The following is a 12,601-nucleotide window of genomic DNA, read 5'->3' as shown; positions in this document are numbered from 1 at the left end:
TACATGTCATGATATAAAATTTGACACGGAGAACTTTTTATTAAATTAAATACTAGCTGTTGATCTCTGGGAACAATATCTGCAAAAAAGGATCCAAGAAAATAGATTGATGGAAAAGACCCACTGACAAAATATCACGGGAGATATTGGAGTCGCTGGCTAAATTTTTTTAATCACTTCAGCTGAAGAATTATTTCTGCACGGACAGAAAATGAAGTTCGTTTTTGAAAATCTGTAGAAGAATATGGACATTTAAACTTCTAACTTACAAAGAAGAAGATACTTAAAAAGTGATATCATTTTGTTGTATGCCATAGAGATTACATGTAAAACTCTGTTTTGCAAGAAAGAGGTGGGTAATAATCTTTGAATGCTTATAATTTCTTCGATCTTAAATCTATTTTAATTTAAATTTAACATTTTGTTTTGATATCAAGTCTATTTTACATTTTTATGAGTAATGTGGCAAATTCGTTATCAATCAAGTATCCAATTGTATTTTTTATTCAACTATTTGTATTCAATCGAAGTTGCATTCAATTTCATATTTCTTATTCATAGGATATTTTCCTTTTTTTCAAACAATATTAACAGTTAATCTCTTGTTACACACTATTCCAACACTTGGCTATGAACACTCCCCTCTAATATTCATTTAGATACGACAGCTCTTAAATACTAGGTGATTCAATGAATTATATTTTTGTATTAACTTTTAACTCGAACATGAATAGTTCCATAATCATATGAACTTTTTTTCTTCTTTTGATGTAATGAGTCCATGCTCGAGGTTTGTTAGTCTATTGTTGAATCATTTTGTTTATGGGTATATATAGCAAAGTTTCTCCGTGTATTTAACACATGATTTAAACGTTTTTTAATTTTTGTTGTACAATATTTTATTAAATTATAATTTAATAATAAAAATAATTAATTATACTTATGTTCTGTATAAAAAAATTAAAACCAGTCATTTATTTGAATTAATTCCTGAAGCTTTTCTATAGTGTAGCTGTTAACAATTTTTATTTAATTTATATTTAAATTATGAATAATTTTATTCAATTTTTACTTCCATATGTAAGGGTAATTTTAACCTTGTTTGTATTATCAAAAATACAAACTAAATTCTTTAGCTCTTCTTCTTCTTCTTTAGCTCTATCGATTTGTTATTAATAGTTCGGCAGAATCAAATTTTCTTCAAAATTTGGTTTTCAATCACTTGTATCTTAAAAACGGTGAGTTTTGGGAAAAAATATCAAGAGAAAAATGCTTAGAATATCCCAAAATATAAGATCCAATGACAGTTTCCTCAAATTTCATGATTTTTCAACAGAATTAGTTTGGCCAAACTTCTAAGCTACTAAAAGCATACTTTCTTATCAATATGCCTTTGTTCTACACACTCATACGAACATTTTCAGTCGGGTCTCATAAAAAGTCATACTGTTCCATAGAAATACCTTACGACCTTTTTCTGGCTTTATTTTTTTACAGTATATTTTTTTCATTTTTTCAAAAGCACTTTCTATAGCGATTTGAAAAGGGATAAAAAAGTTAATGGTATCTTAAAATAAAAAGTATAATATGGAAAAAGTTATTTACATACTAGTTTACTTCAACAAATAAAGTTGTTGTAGTTTACACAGCTGGATTCTGAGCTTTCATCTACATAAATACGTAAATCTTATATAGATAAGTTCATTGCTTAGGGTATATAGAACATGTCATATGTAGTTGGTAGTCAAATAACAAAACTTAGAATAAAAAAATTATGTTTAAAGTGTTCTATTAGGTACAAGCATTGCTACTTGAATAACTGAGTATTGGTCATCTTATCGATATCATTATACGTACTCTAAAGCTTTGCGTTTGTCAAGTCGAAGTAAACATACATTATTATTTTAGGATAAATCAATCAGCTAGAGATATATGCAAATTGTTTTAGGTTTTTCAATTAATATTTCAGCTCTACAATCTCACAAATACAATGCAATCTCACATCATTGCCGCTAAAACAGTTTTTTAGCGACAATTTTTTGTAAATTTTGAATATCCAGCCAAGTCAATCATGTTTATCAAATTCGATTGACTAGAGATAAAATAGCAGTATTTTGTCAAAATACATTTTTAATACCATAGAGTCAAAATAACAAAAATTGGAAAAGAGAAAAAGATGTAAAAATAGCTCCAAGCGTGCAAGACAAAGATAATCAAATCATCATCTTCACTTTGCATTTGACCTCGCAAGTAGTAAGTTTTAAAAATCCAAAAGTTTTGACTGTTATGAAGCTTAAGACGTATATTGGTTTTTGAATGAACCTTGAATTGAAAAAATTGTAAATATGAAAGGTATCTTAACTGTATTTTATATCGCCTACGTATCTTTCGAAATTAAGTAAAATGTTCAAATCCAATGTGGTAAGAGTAACTGACATCTTAATTTATTCTCCATTATTTTCCTAATTCATTCAAGATCTCAAAACTCAAAACAAATCCAAGTAAAGATGAACCATTGTTTGATTGTATAGAGCAAATTGTATTAGGGGGAAGGCGTCCTTTATACAATCGCCCTTTTTTAAATTATTCCCATTCCAACCTCGAAATTATTCAGTGAAATAGAAATGGATTATTAAAAAAATGTCAGTTTGTAAAGTTCTAATATTACTTTTTTGACTAAGTAACCACAGTTAACTTGTATATCGACTGAAGTAAATATCTTCATAGTATATACTTAATGTATCGTATTTTCTTATATTTATTTAATAAAGAAGGCAAACGGTTTCATTAGCATAAGAAAGGCAGTTATGTTTCACGTCTAGTTTCATTACTTTTCACGAACTCACAAGAAAAAAAAATGAAGAAAGATATTTTCTTCTTATATTACATAAAAGAATAGCCGACAAAATAAACCTATTCTAGCACCACAGAGAATGTTTGCATGAGTGGCTTTCATCGAACGGATATGTTCGTTGTGTTCGCTGGCAAATAGGATATCAATGAAGAAAGCGGAGAGTAATATATATATATATATATATATATATATATATATATATATATATATATATATATATATACATTCGAAGTTAGCAGAGACTATATCAGTAACAAAGTTAGTGAGTGACTAACTGACTGACTGGCTATCTTCACGTTCTTGTTTTTCTCCATTCTTATCTATTCATATATACCAGACGATTATAAGTATACTACTGTCTTCAAGTACGTGTTCGATATATAGGAAGGAAGATTGTAGTACCAGAGATGAAAATTTACATTTATGTGGTTTTTATAGGCATTTTCAAAAATTTAACAATCAAAATAGCCCCTTCAAAGTAAGCACTTTTCTTTTTATTTTTGTTTTTTTTTTGTTAACTTGCATACAATTTTTTAACGTCAAAGTTTTTAAGATTATAATTGATAGTTATTTATGATACAATGGCGTAAAATTTAAAGACAAATAATGTGTAATCTCAATTAAGAGAATTTAAATACTCCAGGAATCGAATACGCACCTCTTGGATTCATGCCAAGCGCTTTTTTGTCAATTCTTTTTAACTATTATTTTTAATCTTTTGTAATTTTTTGAGAATTTAAATGTTAAAAAGATATCGATAATAATTTGTGATTCATGGCATACAAATTTTGATCAATGGTACAATACTATAATGCTTGCAGCCAATTCTAGGGAACAGCATCAATATAAAATCTAGGTTATGTGATTGAAACGTTTAAAAGCTTATAACTTTCAACGACATGCATCCTCTTCTCGATGCATCCAGCAATTCTTTTGATATAGGGAGATTGAGTATTTTTTCTTCGAATTTTTCCACGCTATTCTTCACTTAAGGTAGTACCAGCATGAAATCACTTTTCGACAGATTTGGCCGAATTTTTTTTCTCGGGTTTATAATAGCTTTATTTATGAATTCCTAAAATTTCATAATTTTTGACCGTTTAGATCGCGAGATATTTAAAGACAAAGTTCGCGATTTTGAGGGTCATGTCCCATTTAAAGCATGTAAAATGTCCGGTCTCTCCAACTATTTCTTATGATATTATTATATATTGAAGAAAAAGTAGAAAAAAATGTTTATACAATACAATTCTAAAAAAAAAATTTAGAAATTAATTTTCACTTTCGAGATATTAATTTTGACGTAAATTGATCGAAATTGGGACGTTGGCATAATTATTTCCCATTTTAAACGGTCAAAATTTCTGAAACTTTGGGAATTAATAGTAAGCATTATTAAATTCTTAAATTTAATTTTTCGTTAAATTCTGTCGAAAAAAAAATTTGACCATTGCTTTAACATAGAAACTGCAAATACCATGCTGGAACATCGTTAACAACTTATAACAAAAGAGGAAAGAATTCTAAAATTCTATTATCATGTATCAGTGGTACAGCACGTTTTCTGATCTAAGGTACATGACAATACTTTTGTTTCTATATTTTACGGTATTTTTGATACTGAAATAATGTATTTTTTAAAATACCCACCAAACAGTAACCAGTGATTTAGGCTTTTTACTTTGAAATAATACAATCTTTTTTTCTATTTTACTTGAAAATTTATGCATAATTGAAATTATTCTCTTGATATTAGTAGTAAGTAATTGTTAAATTGTTGCCTTTATGTAGGTACTATCTTTCTCATAGCAGTGTCAGTATATATGAAGGCACAATTTATCCAGGATACCATAGATTACCCTACATAATATGTGATACATATTGTTATTATTATATAAAAGCGTAATAATAGCATCATACAACATCTGTTCCAATTATTATTTATTTTGATATCATATCCAATAAAACATATAATATAATGTAAAGTATTCTTGTAAATAATGACCTCATCTAGATGGAAAAAGTTGAGAATAATTCCACAACATGGTAAAGGGAATTCCAATAATTTTCAAATCTAATAATAAGAAAAATATTTTAAAATATAATCGATATACTGTTCAAAGTTGGAATAGGGAATATTCATGAAATTCAAATTTGGTTCACATATTTTTTTCCGTAACTTTTTTAGCTGGACATTTCAACTAAACCATTAATTTAGTAATTAATATCTTTTTAATTACTTAAAATTAAATAATAAAAGTGCAAATTCAGTTAGAGAAATTCAAAATTTCTAAAACGGACATAGCATCGTAGTATGGCTTGTCAAATTCATTAGTATATTCACTATATAGTATTAATTACTTATATTTTGTATGGTATTATAACGGTGTGAACAATGAATTAAAAATATTAAAAAATACATGAATATTCTCTATTGCAATGGTTTATTTTATCAAAAATATTAAAAAATACATGAATATTCCCTATTGCAATGGTTTATTTTATCACATATTACATGCATACTTTTTGATGAATTCTTTTGTTAATTGAAACAACCACCTATTTGATTTATCATTAGTCTTCGATTTTGTTTCCGAGCAGTTTATTTTTGGTATATATTGAATGATTAACACATTTTCAATCCTCTAGATTATGTATTTCGGATTATTATGGTTAAACAGAAAGAGGTCAACTGCAATGATCCACTTATTGGCAGGGATACGATATGATCCTGGCACCTATGAGGGTTTAAAATTGCTGTTCCTAGAAATACGTCCAATATTTTATAAAGTAAATCCGATTAATTAATAAATCTTAACTTTAAGCTGGCGTTGCTTTTCATCGAATATTGTAAAGGTTTTCAATCTAATTATACCTATTTGTAATTTGATCAACGTACAATTTGTTCATATTTTCTAAAGAAAATACCACTTAGAAAAAGAAAATTATACGACTTTAATTTTCTCAAAGTTATTTTGTATATTATATTCAAAGTGATTAAATTGTAAAACAAATAATTCAATTTGACTGCGTAAATCTGCCAGTCCCGTATTCAGTGAAGTTATATCGATTTTCGTTTCCACAAAATTTACTCATAGCATCTCTTTGATTTGTAAATATTTTACTTCAACTTCCACTCTATTGCAAGCAAATGTATTAAATGGCTCGAACGACTTAATTTTTAAACCGCTTAATTTTTGATAATTACTGTCCTTGTAAAGTAAAATAATTTAGTTAGTTAGATGGCTGTTCTTTTTACAAAATTATTATTCTTTTTCTTATCAAAATAAAAGCTGCCAAATGTTAGGCTATAAATGTGTCAATGTATCAATTTTGAGAATGCTTCTTACGCAAATGCGGATACCGAACTAGCCCATCTTTAGTAGTCTTGATTAAAAATATAAAATATAGCCTAATATTATTGTATTTCGTTCGGCAAAAGTACTTCAGAAGGAAGGATATACTATTATGAAGGAATGGACAAACTTAAAAAAACGTTCGTGTATGTCAGCTCGAAGTAACAACAGCCGTAACAACACAATCTCTATAAAAAAACAAACAAAAAACACGATGATTTATTGACTCATTAACGTGGTTGTTTACCACGATTGGATTGTTTACTTCGATTGTGAATAATTTAACAAACTGAAAATTTAAAATATTAATAAATAAATTAAAAACTGTTTGAAAAGATAATTTATTACATATAATATAGTATTTTAATAATTTTGAAATAATTTACTATAATTACGCAATAACGATAATATGTTGTATCGATTTATTAATTAAACTTATATAATGTGTAAAATTTATTTATTGATTTTGTGTATATAATTTTACCTACATAAAATGATAATATACATAAACTCAATTGTCTTATTAGAAACGTTTATTATAAATCACGAGAATATTATATTACTTTCGATATTTATAAAAATACTGAATGCCCCCAGTTGAAAAACTAACTAACATACTACACAACATTTGTCCTATTAGAAACGTTTATTATAAATCACGAGAGTATTATATTACTTTCTATATTTATAAAAATACTGAATTCCCCAAGTTGAAAAACTAACTAACATACCACACAACATTTAAAAAGAAGTCAAACTATTTTCTTTCCATAAAGTTTAAATACCCACTTCGTAACTTCTCCGTAACTCCGTCATCTTGTCTATGTGCATGGTATGTACATACATCCTCTCTATTAAACTAGTGTATTGTGTTAAATAAACAAATAAATTAAAAATTTTAAAAAATCTCCGACACAAAATAAAGTCTGATCGATTCGTTTGTGGCATCGTAGTTCTTAATTGGATGAACCGATTTAAAAAAAATGTAATTCGATCGAGAGTATTATTATCTGTGTTTCACGCATACTTTTTTTCCAAATTAGTGTTAATGCCTCGTCCTAACCATTAAACGTGAAAATATGTTCAAAATTTCGATTTCGAAAATCGGACCCATTACTATAACTTCTTTTATTGAGAAGTAAGAAGGAAAAATCATCCGTTTAGGAGCTACGAAGTCACTGACAAACATGCAGATACACAGATACAAAGACACGTTAAAGTTATAACACCTCTATTTGCGAGTCGGGGGGTTAAAAAAGATTAAACGATCCATTATAACGGATTGAAAAGTACTTGATGAAGGGATGCTCAAAGAATCTATAATATCGCTTTTCTACAGATAAAAAACTTAGTGATCTTTGTGGAGAACTAATTCTTGTAATGATACTAATTTCTTAAAATTATAAGTTTCGAAGAATCTTATAGAAAATATATATTTACGATAATAATTGTGGCAAATTTCCAAAATTCTTAAAGAAAACAATTGTACTTACAAATTAAAAATTATAATGTGATAATTGAATTAGCGTATACCACCTACTAAAAGTTTTCTGAACAAATTTTACACAATAAATTATTGGTCTGAATATAATAAATAAACAATCAAATTAATATTTTAATATTATACGCTTTGCCATGTATTTACATATCCAATAAAAATTTATCAAACTAAATCACTAGTCTGTGCGCACCGGAAGGGGAATAAGTGTCAAAATCCCTCCCATTGAAAATCCCACCACATAAATTTGAGCTAGCAACTTGCCTGTAAAGCGAGTACTTGGATCGTGGCGTGACTATCGAACTAGCTGAGATGTGAAGCGAATTTTTAATGAGAAAAATAAGAAACAGCGGAGAACAATTCAGAAAAACCGTAAACAAAAGCTGCGACGTTTACGGATGCCAAGGCTCATGTCAAAACAGACTCGACATATTTACAGAATCGATTTTTAAATCATCGCAATTTTTTTTATCAAATTTTGCTTACCCTTTTCTCGACAAAATGAAAAATTTTTATGAAAACTTTTGCCATCAACTTTTTGAAATTTTGCACGATGATTTTCATGATATCTTGGTCGACGAAGTTTAATTTTATTGAAAAGGCATTGCTGGGCAGGATGTTAAAAATTCACTCGAAGCTTTTGATATTAGCAATGACGATGCAAATGTCTACACTAAAATTTTGTTCGCCATTTATATGTGGAAAAAAACATAATATGGATATTATACAGTGAAAATTTTGTTTATTTCGAAAACCAAAACGATTATCGAAAAATTTTATTCTTATTTTTCTTCTAAATTTATGAAATTATAACAAAATTCATCCTTAAAGTTAAAAGTCAATACTTGGCGCTTATACTATCTTAATTAGAACTAATCATAATTTTGGTAGCAACATTTGATACAAATATTAATGATAAATTTGTTAAGTTTAATACAAGTTAAATGAAAACAAAAACTGTCATACAAAAATATTGAGTAAGAAACATAATATTATGTAAATATATTTAAATAAAAAATAAACGTTTTAAATTTCAAAGCAGATTCATATATCACAAAGTGTTGAAAAGCTGTCTATAAACAGACGCTTAGGTGTATAGGTGTAAGTAAGTATAAGTATATGATCAAAAAATGATACCGAACATAAAGAACCATCATCTATTCTAAAGGGTAAACAAAGAAAATGTTTGGTATATTATTTATTTGTGATATTAATGACAGTTTTACACAGAATATATGTTTGAATAAAATTTCCATAATTATAGAGGTATGCGATTTTATACTAACATTGAATATTGATGCGAAAGTGAAAAAAAAACTTTTTAACAAAAAGAAATAAATAATTAAAATATACTGTAAAAGGGAGAATTTATATTTTAATAATTCACAATTCCAAGGTAAATTAAGTGATTTAAAATAATTTGTGGGTTTCATTTTGGAGGAAAATTGAATTCTTAGAACTGACAGATCATCAAAAAGGTTACAATAAAATTAGATATGGTGTAAGACTTATATATAAATAACTTTAAATGTTTTAGGAAAGAGACAGAATTTACGAAAAAGTTTGGTGTTTTCATAAAAAGTATGAAAATGTACCGGTAAATTGATGAAAATTGATAAAAAATAAACAAATTGGTACTATTATTAAAATATCTTTATCTTTCACATCCTAAAAATATGAGAACACAAGAGCAGATTGTGTCAAAACCTGGCAAATAGATTTGAAAGCTAAAATTGTGTGCCAATGGGCAATCAATAGCTTTAAATATGCTTTACAAACGAGTTGTAACAAAGATGGGATGAGAATTCAAAGATGTTAGAAATTAAAAAAATTTTAAAAGCTAATAGTAGTAAAAAAAAACCATAAAATTGACAGTTTTTCTGAGAATAATTAATTATTGGTTACCTACTCATAAAGATTCTACCAAATGGTAGGATGTGAAAGTTCTCCTCGCCCTAAAAACTAAAGTTGATTCTATTTTTCCTTATATTTTTCCATTTTTCCATATTGAGCAATTTTTCTTTGAGAGAAAAACTATCCGTGCAGGAATATTTTGAAATGACCTGCCCGATAGAATATATTCTTGCCTAAACAATTAAATAGTTAAGGCTTCATTTAGCGACTATTTTAAACCCCGTACGTGAAATATTGCGTGTTATAAATTTAAAGCTTGTCTTAAGCTTGTATCAGTGTGTTTGCATTGCAGCTCCTAAATAGATGAACCGATTTTGATTTAGTTGTCTTTTCCGACCTGATCTTGATCGCATACAGCACAATCGAAAGTATGCTTTTTGAAAATTTATAAATGAGACTCAAGTCATTATCATCCTCTACTGCTTTGAACCGCTGGTGGAAAGAGTTTAAAAATTTTTTTCTCTTTTTTATTATCTTTAATCCTCGCTCCTCTTCGCTCGATGCAAAGTTGTAGGGCAACTTTTGAGCTATTTTTTGAAAAAGTTGAAAATGTATACTTTCGATAGAGTTGTATACGGTTAAGATCGGATCATTTTTCGCGAAGATACATATGTTTGAAACTTAGACAGTTTTTTTTTTGATAATTCTACTGTGACGAAATTATGCCTTCTTCATGAGGTCTTGTATTAAACCACAAATTTTTTTTTAAGTCGGTTAAAAAATGAATAAAATATTCATTTTTCATAGTATTATTCTTATTTTCTCTAAGCTCAGGTAAGAATGACTTGTTTGACGAGTATGTATTATCTATCTCTAGACCTTGACATATTTTAAATTAAAAGGATATTTTGAAATGATGGTTTTGAATTTTCGAAAAATTATTATTTTAAGAATAAGATAGTTAAAAATGTAAATGTAGACTTGTTACTGTAAGAAATTATAATTTGAAAGTTAAATTAATGTTTTTGTTTCCATTCAAGGAAGATTTTAAAGGATTTACAAAATATGAGTAGGCTACAAAAAGACAAATTTCTTCATTGTTTTTTCAATGTTTTTATCAGCAATTATAAGCAATTCATTGTGTGCAGAACCGAATTTAGAGATAATAAATAACATGATTATATAAAATATGGGCAATATCATTACATAAAAGACGAAATCACTGTGTGAAAACTTATATGACATCTTGTTTCTAAATACTATAACTAATGATCTACAAGGAAATTTGTTTAATTTAAATAAACTATAAAAGGATTATATACAATAACAAGAAATTTACTGAAATTTTCTGAATTAATAATATTAAATTAATATTTTAAGGAAACGCACGACATCAACCTTTTTCACGGGTACAGAACCCTAAAATGGCACTTAAAACATACCTAAGAATAGCTTTGATCAAACCACCTCTCGAAAAAATAAATCGGTTCATCAGCGTAAGATTCACGATGCTACAGACAGACACTAATAATGACTAATAAATATATAATATATGAATATAATATTAGATATTGTGTTTATATATTTAAAATTATTATTTTTATATTAAGCTTATTTTTGAAGCTTCAAATTCGGTTCTGCACGCAACCCAAATATGAGTTCGAGTCTATGTCTAATGTCTGTATGTACTAAAATAGGTACCTACCGCAAAATTCGCAATATTTTTTTTTTTTTTGATCGGTGGTAATTTAAGTATAATTTTTCGTCGTATTTAATAGCTCTTGACAATTTAATACAAAGATTTATCTCATATTTTTTTTGAAATGATGTTTCTTATTATATAATTTTACCACCTACGTAAAATATATAACATACTTAAATATTATTTAACAGTCAATTCAAAAAATTTCAACTATTTGATTAAAAAATTAGTGAAAACGGCTTTTATTTTGGTATATTTAGCAACACTCATAAAGGCAATTAAAAACACCATAAAAAAAACATATACCTACGTAATAAAAAATGAAATGATGCCTGGATAGTCTGTGAAAGCTATTTTCACACGTGGGACTAGCCAGATTTTTTACTTTTTAAGTAAAATTTCGTACTATTTCTTCGTACTTTTTGTGTCGTGAATTAAATACCTACTTAAAGAAAATAACTTCAAATACGATATGCTAATTATACAAATGAATCGTAATTTGAACTTCTATACAAATTTTTCGCAAATGACAAATACATTTAATATAAATAATAAAATGTATTTTTTTTTCTCAGGTTATTTTGATGAGATTCAAAAAAGTTCTGAAAATTAGCAATTTATAATCGTACCTATTTAAAAAAAATGGTATAGTAATAGTAAATAAACTTTTTTTTTGCAGACTTTAAGATGATTAACCATTAAAATTTCTAAACTAGTCATTTCAATCGAAAATTTTGCTGAAAAACAATAAAAAGTGAATGCGTTCGTACGAACAAGTAAATAAGATTGACGAACACCGCATAAGTATATAATTAACATTTGGCTTCAAAACTGATTCGATTCGAAATGAATTCTTCATAATTGATGGTGGCCATTTGTGAGCTAATATCTAATAATATTGGTTGAGAAAGTTATGATTACCTGTCAGAAATCATTAAACGATTGTTTCAGTGTTTTTAACACTTGAATGTACATCCATCCATCCTGTCTTGTACACCTATATAGAAAATGAAAAGTGAGCCAGTAGTGATGACGGTTACTCATAAATTCTAAACATGTTCCAATTAGTGGTGTGTTTTCTTTGTATAATATGTGAAGCTTACACAGTTCTACTCATTCACATTTTATCATTGAGATATTGTGTGTTTTTATATCGGGTGTATCAGAACCAATAGTCAGTAACCTAAGTGATGATAAGATAAATCAAGATAAGCAACATGTAATTGAAAATAACACTCTCATGGCTGTAAGCGTTAGAAATTTTGCATATCGTGTCAAATTTTTGCCTCATTCTTTCTAAAAAAAAAAATTGTTTCGATAAAAAATTGGCGATTCTT

Source organism: Chrysoperla carnea, chromosome 3 (genome assembly GCF_905475395.1).
Source record: "Chrysoperla carnea chromosome 3, inChrCarn1.1, whole genome shotgun sequence".
Lineage (NCBI taxonomy): Eukaryota > Metazoa > Arthropoda > Insecta > Neuroptera > Chrysopidae > Chrysoperla > Chrysoperla carnea.
Note: the sequence above shows the minus strand (reverse complement) of the source record.